The sequence below is a fragment of the Apium graveolens genome, chromosome 7 (genome assembly GCF_009905375.1).
Source record: "Apium graveolens cultivar Ventura chromosome 7, ASM990537v1, whole genome shotgun sequence".
NCBI classification, from domain to species: Eukaryota; Viridiplantae; Streptophyta; class Magnoliopsida; order Apiales; family Apiaceae; genus Apium; species Apium graveolens.
The window spans coordinates 223561504-223573889 of record NC_133653.1 but is presented as its reverse complement, the minus strand read 5'-3'; the positions used below and the strand labels follow the sequence as shown (position 1 = coordinate 223573889).

Here is a 12386-nt window from a genome sequence, read left to right as displayed (position 1 = left end):
CTTTTCTAGTTATTTCTTTAAGTCACTAGCAGTACCTTCTGAACATCTTATGGATAAGCAACAATTCCTATATCTTAACCTAAGCACATTGTAGTTTTCAGCACATAACTTGTCACTACATTCTACATTAGGTCTATCATAGGAAAGTTTATCAGAATATACTTGAGCAAGTTCTTTAAAAGCTATATAGTCAGCATTATCACAAATTTTAACAGGGGGTGATATAGATACCCGAGGAGTTGATTCTGCCATCAATGCAAGATTTCCATATTCTTCCTCTTCATCATCTGTATCATCCCAGCTTTTTCCTTCAGCAATGTAGGACTTGACTGGATACTTTTTGGATTTCCCTGAATCCCTTTTCTGAACCCCTTTGCCCTTGTCTTTTGATTGTTGAGGCTTCCTACATTCATTGGCAAAGTGTCCAACCTCATCACAGTTATAGCATTTGAATTTGTTTATGTCTACCATTCCAGTTTTATATCCAGAACTGGAGTATGAGTTGGATCTCTGCCCTCTACTAGTGCTCCCTGAGCCCCTGAAACCTTTCTACCTTCTGAATCTCATATTGCTGAACATCTCTGCTAGAATTGCCATTATTGGATCTTCCATCTGTTTTAATTCTTCCATAGTGTAGTAGTAGTCACTAGGATCCCCAGTCAGATTTCCATCTTTCACTTCAGCCTCAAAAAGCACATTTGTTTGAGACTTGGCCTTCTCAATAGTGATATCCAGGTCTTTATGCTTGCTTGCAACTAGTGCAGTTGTTCTCAGCAACTCAACATTTTTAGCATCACTGGATTTGTTTCCATATATGATCTTCTTCTGGTCTAACTCCATCTCATGAGTCTTCATTCTTCCATACACCTTTTCCTGTTTCATGGTCTTGAAGTCCACTCGTTCACGAACGGTTTCTGCCTTGTTGTCCAGATGTGAAGGGAGTGTCAACAAAAACTTTCTGTTGATTTCATGTTGTGCATACTTCTTTCCATGAAGACTCATTTCATTTAACAGCCTATTCAGTCTTTCATAAACTGAGGTTACACCTTCACCCGGGAGAGACCTGAAGGCTTCATATTGAGTAGTTAACATGTCAAGGCAATTCTCTCTCACATCTTCAGTACCTTCCATTAACAGTTCAATTGTGTCCCACATGTGTTTGCCACTCACAAACAAGAATTTGGTGACACATGTTAGAGTCTATGGCATCTATCAATATCAGCTGTAGACTGTCATCTAGGGCAACCAATTCCTTTTCCTTTGCAGTCCAGTCAGATTTTGTTTAGGAATGGTATGTAGTTCATTATCAGGATCAACCATTTCAGGTATGTGTGGGCCGTCATTCAGAATTTCCATGTAATCAGGGTTCGCAGCCTTGAGATAGAGAATCATCTTTTTCTACCATAGATTGTAATTTTCTTTGTCAAACTTTGGTACCTTAATACTTCCAACTTTTTGAGAACTCATGATTAAATTATTTAAGATTCTAAAATTTCAATAAATAGAAAATTTTGAATATTAAAAAATTTGCAAGAGTGAGCTTTTTTTGGTCTAAACTTCCGGATCTTCATTTGTATGTCAATCAAGCGGCTCTGATACCAATTGTTAGGTCCAAAGGTATCGTAGAAGGGGGGTTGAATACGATACCACAAATTAATTCCGATTTAAAACAAGTTCTTAGTTTATGTCGGAAAGTAAAAACACAACACAATTCAAGGAATATATTTCGATTGATATAAACCTTAATGTTGCTACAATCTAATCAATTGATTAGCTTCTACAGAAATTTCAACAGCATAACAGTACAGTTGCGAAGCAATTAATATAAACTTGAATGCTCCGTAATGCTCTCCATAAAAGCTTCTCAGTTTGCTGGTGAAGGTTGCTTTTTGAGAATGAATGCTGAGATTTCTGTTTTATTATAGACTTAAAACCAAATTGAATACGTGGCTTCTTCTGGCCCAAGCATTCTAATTTGCTGCATTTCAAAATAACCCAAGTCCCTAGTAGTCGAATTTGCATTCCTTCTTAGTAGTTGAATTTGAACTTGATGAAATTTGACTAGTAGAATATAGAAGTCGAATTCTATACATGTGTAGCACTTGGAGAATATTCTAATTAAGCAGAAGTCGATTTTGGAGAAGTCAGAAATCGACTAGTAGAATAACATTCCACTAGTTGATTTTCCACTAGTCGACTTCATACAAGTCGAATTCTACTAGTTGAAAATCAACTTCTATGTCTTAGAATATTTTCATTATTTCTTCTTATTTTCTTCAATTCTGAATACATTCTTTTGTATGATCTTGAATTCACTTAACACTTCTTTTGTAGACTTGAATGATCAATCTTGGAATGCTGACGCTTAGTGCACTGGTCTGGTTCACAAACGACTAGCCCTGAATTGAATATCCTTATCCTTTCTGATTGTTCCTTGTTAATGAATTCTGACTTGAGTTCTATAGATTGTTTTCCACTTGAATCACTTGATTTCTATACTTGAATCTTCAACTGTATTAAAACAACAAGTCCTCTGATTGTTTATTCTTCACAGAGGCCTGATCACTGAATGATCTGAAAGAGATATGTCCTAAGTCCAATCATGTATGAGGATTTAGGAATAACTTTTATGTAATCTGTTTTGATTTCATTGATATTAATAAAAGACCTGTTTTGTTTTTTTATTGCGGGCTCTATCTATTTTAAGTGTTTAAATAAGATATACAACAGTTTAGAGTAAAGCTTTTTATGGATTGTGATGAGATCATAATAATGAGACCTAAAAGATGATAACTCTAAACTTAAATAGTTTCTGGTCGTAGGATTACTAACTGGTAATTAATAATCCGTAAAGATCGGTACATACTATGCTTGCTTCATTATGAAGGATGTCTGTTCTCATAGGCATTTGTGTGGTGACACTATAACTAGTATGTAGGTGCTTATTATAGAATAAGTTCACTGAACATGACTCACACAGCTGAACAACTGATAAAATTCACTCATGTGTCAACAGTTATTCATATAGTGATAGTTGTACAAGTATCCTTAGACTTGAGGTCATCATAGTCATCTTGTGTACACTGGACTATGCTTTGGTTTAGTTCTTAGTCTCCAGGAACAATTATAAGGGCTCTACTGGGTATAGGAATTTGTACACGAAGATAGTGTATGATCAATAAAGGATCTACCCCTTCCAGTGAAGGAAGATAATGTTCAATGCTGATCCACTTATGCTAGTTCAGGAATCTCTGGCCAGAGTGAATGAAATTAGAAAGGAGTTTCTAATTTACATTAAATAGAACTAAGCATAGTGAATGGGAAAGCAAGTGATTAAATAAGATAGACTTGACACAAGTTCCATGCCTTGTATTTAATCGTGACATTGCAGGGTGGAAGGAATTGATTGTACGGTAACTACTCACTGAATAAGTTTTTGATATTCTAAGCAGTGAATTCGTATTATCCGAATAGTCGCGATATGCTGAGAAGTATCCTTCACGATGTAGAATATATATGATTAATTAATTAATCATATTTAATAAATTAGAGAATTTATATAAATAATAATAAAATAGTTTTATTATTATTTATTTCTACCACCGGCTTAATATTGAACCTACAAGGTCACACCATAAAAGAGAATGATTTAATGGTGGAGGAATTAATTAATAATGGCTGATAATTATTTATTTATGAAATAAATAATTAATTGGCAAATTTAATAATTGATTAAATGAGATTTAATTGATTATAAATTAATTAAGAAAAAGTTCTTAATATTATTAATTAATAATTTAATTTTTGGAAATTAAATCAAGTGAGAGAATTATTTCTAAAGTGTTTAGAAATAGGATTAATAATTAAAAGGGGTTTTAATTATTAGTGAGAATAATAAAGGGTTAATAATAATATTTTATGGGAAAATTTTCAGCTAAAAATTTTGCCTATAAATATACTATTATAAACCCTATTTTTGTCTCAACCCAAAAATTTTACAAAACCCTAATTCTCTCCACCTCCTCCTCCTCCATTACATCGTTTTCTTGGTGGATACCGGTGGAGTGCTTCATACTTGAGGAGCAGCTGTTAAGGATCTCCGCTCGTTGTTTTGGATCGCTTTTAAAGGTTAAAAATCGATCCATATATTTTAATCACGATTTATATGCTTTTATTTGGATTTTATATGTGTAAAATTGTTTTACCATGCTTCCGTGATAAATAAAATCCTAGATGATCTTCTTTCAATGACTTCAAATGGACTTGCACTTGTAATACTGTGTTCTGATTCTTGTATGTGTCTGATCATTCTTCTTCTGGATTCCTGTGTTACATAGTTAATATTATTTACTAGTTTCTTGTCCTAAGTTGAGTTATATCATCTCATTATCCATTATAGTACATCATGCTTTACACTTATGCTTCCATCTCTCTTCTTAACAACTAATACCGGTGCACCTCATGGAGGTACACTAGGTCTGATCACTCCTTTTTCCAATAATTCTTGCAATTGCTTCACTAATTCCTTTATTTCAACCGACACCCTTCTGTCGGGGCCTTAGATAAAGGTTATGTTCCAGGTGCTAAGTCGATTGCAAACTCAATTTCTCTATCTGGAGAAAGTCCTGGTACTTCTTCTGGAAACACGTCTAGAAACTTATTTATTACTAGAAAATCTTTCAAGTTTTGCTGACTCCTGACTTCTATTTATCACATAATCAATATAGTGCTCACATCTTATCCACAATACCCTTTTATTTTGCTCGAATCATCGTTAAAAACATCTTTACTTACCTTTAACCTCTAAAAGTTATCACTTTCTTATCCGGTATCTTTCGAATTATCTTCTTATCACGATAGTCTATCTAAACATCATACTTAGATAGCCAGTTTGTTCCTAAAATAATGTCAAATTGTCCTCTCTCAAATGGTATCAAATCAGCACAAACATATTGCCAAAAATCTCAAATTCACAATTAATACACACTTGGTTAACATATACACGTTCTTGATTTGCTAGTCCTATAGTCATGATCTTATTTAACAATTCAACTTATCAATAAAATCTTGAGAAATAATGATCGAGTTGCTCCCGAATCCACTAATACTTTAGCACATAAAGAATTCACAGTAAGCATATCTGCAGTCATATCTATATTCTGAATAACATTTTTCATAGACATATCATAAACTCTTGCTCTTGGAGACTCATTTACTATCAGAGTAGATCTCATGATTCTTAGCGCATCACTGACTGGGGCTGGTGATTTACAATCCTTGCCATATGCCCTGGTTTCCCACACTTGAAACATATAAATCCAATGGCTGGAACTTTGTCCACTTGATTTTTGGTAGATTGATTTTTGTTTGGAAAATTTTCGTAAAGAACAACAGTGCGACAAAATAATTAGAACGATTCATAGTTCATAATTTATAGTTGAAAAAGAAAGAATGAGTAAAGACTTGAATATGAAGAAGACAACCACATTGGTACTTAAGATGGCCAGTCTTTCATACCATATTGCATATAGCACATGATTAGGTGGCGTCCCAGCAGACTCTTCGTCATTCCGACAAAGCGTTACACCATAACACTGCCTGTCTCAATCAGGAAGCAAAACTTGAGGGAAAAATGTTTTTGAAAGGATTACAACAATCTTCTTTTTCTTATCACCTCATAGAACTTATAATGGAAAAAGTTCATACTTATTCAAGAATCAAGAAGAATATCTACTATAGTATTGTAGAAAAAAATGATATCGTTGGTCATCATCCACATTTCACTTATGCATACCTTCAGAGCTCATTCGATCAATAGATCCTAATCCAAGTCATATAATAACTCAGAGAGTCCCCTGAAATGCCTTAATAAATTGATCACTATAATAAATTCCTATTTGTTAAGTCTTGTATCTTTAGCATCGTGCATTTATGTTCAATATTTTAATAATTCGATTATAATTGCGTTCTTAGGGGATTTACAATCATAACTTCAAATTTCATCTATACCAATTAGAATAACCTCTGATCATCCAACATATCGACTCTTTTGCTAATAATAATATTCTTCCTTTAGAAAAGTCTGAAAATTTTCTTAATCTTCTTCAGTTATACTCGGGCTTTTTTTAAATCAACGAATTCTTTAAACTTTGATAGTCTCAGGAATTGGATAAATAATTTCTCCGCATGCTGATTCTGTTGTTAACATTATCAAATAAAATTTGCACTATTTGTCGGGAACAATTGAAACTTCTTTGTAATAGCGGGTCCACTTGGCCCTCTGAAATAAACATACTAATTCTAGAATAAGTATTCTTCTAGGTACTCCGAGTCTTATAACAAGAAACTCAAGTAGTAATTTGACAACCAATTTTTAAAACTAATTTTATTAAAGAACTTTTAGGAATTTTGTTAAGAAAATCTCTTTCAAAAACTTGTTTAAAATTTTAAAAATCGCACATCTGGTCGTCATTACTATATGAGTTGGTTGTTGTCCTCCTTAACCATAACAAGGTACCAAATTAAAGAAACAATCACATAAGGGTCCATTCACTTCAATCTATCGCCTACCCCTTATTGGGTCCATTTTGCTTTCATTACCTGACGAAAACTTCAATTATCGCTACAGACTATCTTACTCGTAACTTCACTTCAATGCTGCCATCTAGTACTACCTGTGATACTCTTATTATCATTTTTGATATCGTAAAGCATAACAGGTTTACCCAATAGTCAACAAATCTATTTTATATAACAAAACAAAATTCTGCTGGTATCATATGACCTCACCACTATACCTATAACATCTGTCATAACACCATTATCTAGCTCCAAGAAAACACTGGATCTCCAATCTCCTCAAACTCCTTCAAAATCCATCTAGCCCACTTCACAAAATAATCAGGGTGGCATGCTCACTAGTGGCTCCATATAACCTGGTGAAAGCTATCATCCGGAACACATGAATCCTATCTTTAAGTTTCTTCTCATCTTTCTCAATATCTCACAATATGCTGTAGCTCTCGAATCCATCCTCGTAGGTGCTGTTTCTACATAAGACATGTCTCAAATTGATGGTATGGAATAGGGTGTGGAATAAACTGAAAAGATGAACTTGTAGCCGATTGTTCAGTAGAACCAGAATCAGAAGGTGGGGGTCCTTGAATAGGTAGTCTCACATCAGGGGGGTGGTGAAATTGCTCGAAGAGGTGCAGCTGTCACAACAGGAGGTAATACAGCTAACACTGGGTTAAAAAATAAATACATATCAGATCTAGGTGGGGATGATGGTCCATTAACAGAAGGCTTCGAATGATTAGGTGATACATGGATAATAGGATATGCCATTGCCGCTATCTGAAAATCACATAGCAAGATAAGAATCTCGAATCACAACACGAATCGCACCAAAAACCTACTATACAGTCGCACTCAACCTCTTGACGTCCTATCTTTCTATTTTTTATTCCTAATCCCAACCCTCTACCCAATCCCAACAATCTTTGCTTGTTTGAGTGATTTATAACCTGTAGCTCTGATACCAACATGTGACGCCCTCCAAACCCGGGTCAGAAGTTAGGGGTTCACAACATACACACACACACACACACACACACAATATATACATGTATACAAAATATTATATGCAATGACCCTTCTTTACACAACCACGGATCGTAACAGGTTAAAGTATGAAAAAAGGCTACAACCTTAACTTTTATTACATCATACCGGATCCTAACTAGGTTAACTGACAACTGGTAATGAAATCATTCCTATAAGCTTACATAACTCAAAACCAAATATAAAGCTCCTGCTGGCTCAATCCAACTCAACCTGGAATCCTAGCTTGCACACTGGACTGGTAATCTTTGCTACCAACCATTTCCTTTTTAACTGTATAATAACATAAAAGATTCGTAAGAGTGAACTAACTAGCTCAGCAAGTTATAATGACAATAACTAATGTTAAAAAATGATCAATTGAAATGATTCATAGGAATCAAGTTCCTTGTCAAAAAATCATTAGAATTGGATATTCATTTTAAATTTTAAAACCAAGGTTAGGCTGTTGATCAGTCATGCACTAACCTCGAGCAAGGCACACAAATCTGCTCTATAAACTGGATCCAAGGCACACATTGGCCTAATACGACCACAAATCTGGTCTGACCACGAATCTAGTCCACATAAAAAAAACTATCCAATTCTAAAAAAATTCAATATGATAAAAATTGTGATTCAATAAAAAAGAATCATAATTAATATTGATAAGACATTTATCTCAAAGTGTAATGTAATTTATGTGTATCACCAGGGTATGTCAGGGTTTGTATGGAGAATAGCTTCAAGCCCGTAAAAGAATCAGGTAATACATCAACAATGGTTCAATTATTATATAGGGTTTAGTTCTTTGATGTTACAAGGTGTTGTAGAATATATATGTCTCTGTATGTTCAAGCAATTCTATTCCAGTGTTTGGGTATGGTGTATATGTATTTGTGGAGTAGTATCGTATTTGTGTGGTTTAGTATCTGGTAAATCAACAATCAATGGTTCACAATGAATAAGGCTTATAGTTTGAGTATCAACTGTTTCGATCAGGGTTTAGGGCTAAGTAATTCAACTATCACATGCTAACATTGGGTATATCACAGGTATATTTTTTTTTGCTAATTGATAACACAAGCACACGCCAGGGATCGAACTCCTGACCTCCCGCATGGTGGTACAAGAGCTCAACCACTGTACCAACACTTCGTTGGCATCAGGTATATTTAAAGCACTTGCAATATAAAACATGAACATCAGGATATACTTACAATATATCTAAAGAAGGTTTAAGAACACTTGCCTTATCACAGATGATTTCCAACTTCATATGCACTCGTCTAACGTTTCTACTCAACAACCACTTGTATTCTTTTTTATACCTCGCTTCTACTCACTGTTCACTTGCTTTCTTTTTAGATGCCTCGGTTCAATTTACTGATCACTTGCTCTCTTTTTTCTACTTCTCATTTCCTCTACTAGTCATCACAAGTATCTATTAGTACTCAATCTCATATTATTCTAATCGTCACATAGACGTTATAAGCTTTTGTTTACCCTTCGTTTCACATAGATAATATAATAGTTTAATCAACATATCCCCTTTCTCAAAAATACGGATTTTATCAGTTTACCGAAATGAAAATAGTATCGTAAAATTTATATCGGGAACCGTACAGGTAAAAGTGTACTCCAGATCGAAAAAGTCAAAATACGGAAAATGATCGGAATAATCAAATTAGGTTAGAAAGGAGTTTTCTCTAGACTTCTGGGTAATAAAAACATAAAAATGATTGAAGTTGGACGATCCCCGATTATTCAAAATAATTTATAATTAATCTGAAAAATAATTTATTAAATCTATAATCCTTTATAAAATTATATAACAACATATAAATTACTACAAAATTATCAAAATTATCTACACCTTATTTTAGACATATAAAAATTAAAATTCTCAAATTTTATCACATATAAACACCAAACACAGATACCTATTAACAGATAATTCACCAAAAATTCATATAATAATCATATAATATTCATTTATTGACAAAAATAATTACACGTTATATCCCGAATATTATATTTGTCACGGACAATGGTACCCGGTTTGTGGGATAAAAATTTACAAAAGCTTTAGCACAACTTCAAATCAAACATCGATCAGCTACATAGACGTCACCCTTTAGGATGGATTATGGTGTATAAGCAGTCTCACCTATTGAGGTAACTCTAGGTTCCTCTTGGGTCGAACCTTTTGATTCAGATGGTTCGATGGATGGTCTACGCCTCCATAATGTCCTTGTAGAAGAAGTGCGAGATGAAGCCACGTCAAGAGCTTTATTCCATCAAACAAAAACCGCTGCCTATTTTAACAAGAAGGTCAAAACTCGGCCATTCGTTATGGGTGACCTCGTCATACAAGATTCCTCCACTCCTCGGCCAACTATTTCGGTGATATTCAAAGCACCGTGGGAGGGCCTTTACAAAATCTCAAAGATTGTAGCACCAAGAACATACCAACTATCAAACATCGATGGCTCGCCCATCAAGAATATTTGGAACGGAATTCATCTTCAGAAAGTTACCAGTAAATAACTATTTGTTCTAGCTTTTCTCCTTTTCGTATTAAGAATGTACTCTATTCACCTACAAACTTGGTCTCAGTGCAATGAGGTCGATATGAGGCCTCCATTGAGATCCCGTTAACTTATGAATAATAATATCCTTTTTGTTTCCATTATCTCCTTCTTATTCATCAAGAATTATTTAATGAAATTCCATCAAAGTTTGCAATTATAAAATTCTAAAAAGTATCTAAACGGAACAAAATCTCGCCCACCTTTGAATAAACAAACTTTTTAAGTTCATATGCAAAATGAACAAATTGGTATCACGCACAACTCTATTTCGATGCAAAAAAGGCCTAATAAAGGTATACAAGATACAAATAGCCAATTCGTCATAAATGCTTAGTGTTTGACCAAGTATAAATAAATAAACATCGTAAGATAAAAATTGACTATTCTCACAATAAGTTCAAAATAGGCAACATAATCACCTTGAAAATATAACACTGTTAACAATATAATACATTTGAATCAATAAACGATACCATCAAGCACTTAATAACAAAGTTTGAACGGTCTTCACAAAAAGTTACAAACATAACCTTCCATTGTTCAACATTAAAAGACATAAAAAAAATATTACATCAATCCACGAGGCATCCCTCGGCTTCGAGAAGCACGATATGCGCCTGCTCGTTTGCTGGGTTACTGGAGGCATAATCATGAAGATAATCCTAAAAACCATGCCTAGTCATGTCGACCCCATTCACAACAAACCTCCCGATGCATCGACCATAACCATCCTGCAATGCTTTTCTAATATCCTCGAGATTCCTCTGCACTTCAGCCTTCAAACCTTCATTCTCATTAGTGGCCCCTTTGTAAACTTCGCGGAGATCAACCACGCTTATTTCCGTGGTCTCTCGTTTCATCCGCTACTCATCTCGGAACAACTTCATCTCATTAATCTTTTCTTTCGAATTCTCAAGTTCTATACTCAGATTTGTATTAAAAACGTCCAAGTCATTACCTTGTCAACACATGAAGTTCACATATGCTCTATATGCGAAACTAAAAAAAAGTAACTATACCTTCACTTGATAACTTGAATTCACTTTGAACAGATCTATTATATGTCACTTAAATCATGAACTTCATTCTCAATCCTCATATTCTCCTATTTCATAGTAGTATTCTCATAGTCAACAGGCAGTCTAGTTCACGGTCGTCCTCATCCCTAAACTCTTCAAGAATATGCATCACATCGGACATATACTGCAAAAATTAAAAAAATAACACAAGTAATGAGCAGATACATTAATAGTTAATATAAAACAACAAGATATTAATTCATACCCATCCAACACGACCCAAACAATGATCAACTAACTCATTTCGTGTCCTTTTTGCATAAACACTGACATTGTGGGGAAGATTAAAAATACAAAAAGCATGAACATGCACAGTAGATCCCCCGGTCCAGCGCTCTGAAGGATGAATCTCAACCCTCACAGTTTCCTTACTCACATTTGGGTCAAAATTAGAGTTCATAATCCCCCGACTATCGACAATTATCAAAGTCTTATCCAAACCACTCCTACCGACATTTTCACACTAGGCTTTGACAATGACAACGTATCATCACCCCTCGACCGCTTATGAGACATATTCTCCGGATTATAGGCAGGGATGTTAATCCTCTCTGTTCCACCAACAACCTTGTTCCTGATTCATCCAAAAGTTTGATAGAAATCGAATTACCAGATTTAGGCACATCAACCCTCGACCGATCGACAGCCCAAAAACTTGATTTTTTCACCATCATCATCATAGCCTTGTCCATTTCTTTACCAATACCACAATTCAACAATTTTCTCAAAGGTTCTTTGGTCAGTACAGAAAAAACAAACTATAACGTTATTAATAAAGGGAAACTAACATACAAGACGACAATTAGCGTGAAACATTAAATAGATAAAAAAAGAGCAAAAAAAATTATCACATGAAATTGCAACAAGGCACATAACATATATAAATATATGACATCAACCCTTACGATGGTGACCCTCTAAAAAGCTTAAACTCTTCAGGTCATTATGAGTATAGACGGGCCTCGACCCCTGAAAAGAATCCAAATAATCTGTGTCAATTTTTTTTAACTTGTTCAGATAATCAATGGTAGCATCAGTCACCCGGTGATAAGGTCTCACAAACTCCAAGTCAGGACCCGCCACGTAGACCCATCGAGGGTGGTATCCAGAA

General features: G+C 34.5%; 1 long non-coding RNA gene across 1 annotated transcript; it reads right to left on the bottom strand.

Moving 5' to 3' along the window:
- Positions 1-10703: 10703 nt before the first annotated feature.
- On the bottom strand, positions 10704-12022 carry LOC141675071 (uncharacterized). The gene is made up of 3 exons (XR_012555877.1): positions 11481-12022; positions 11216-11399; positions 10704-11115 (listed from the first exon to the last, which is right to left on the bottom strand). It is a non-coding gene; the product is annotated as an uncharacterized LOC141675071 (long non-coding RNA).
- Positions 12023-12386: the final 364 nt, after the last annotated feature.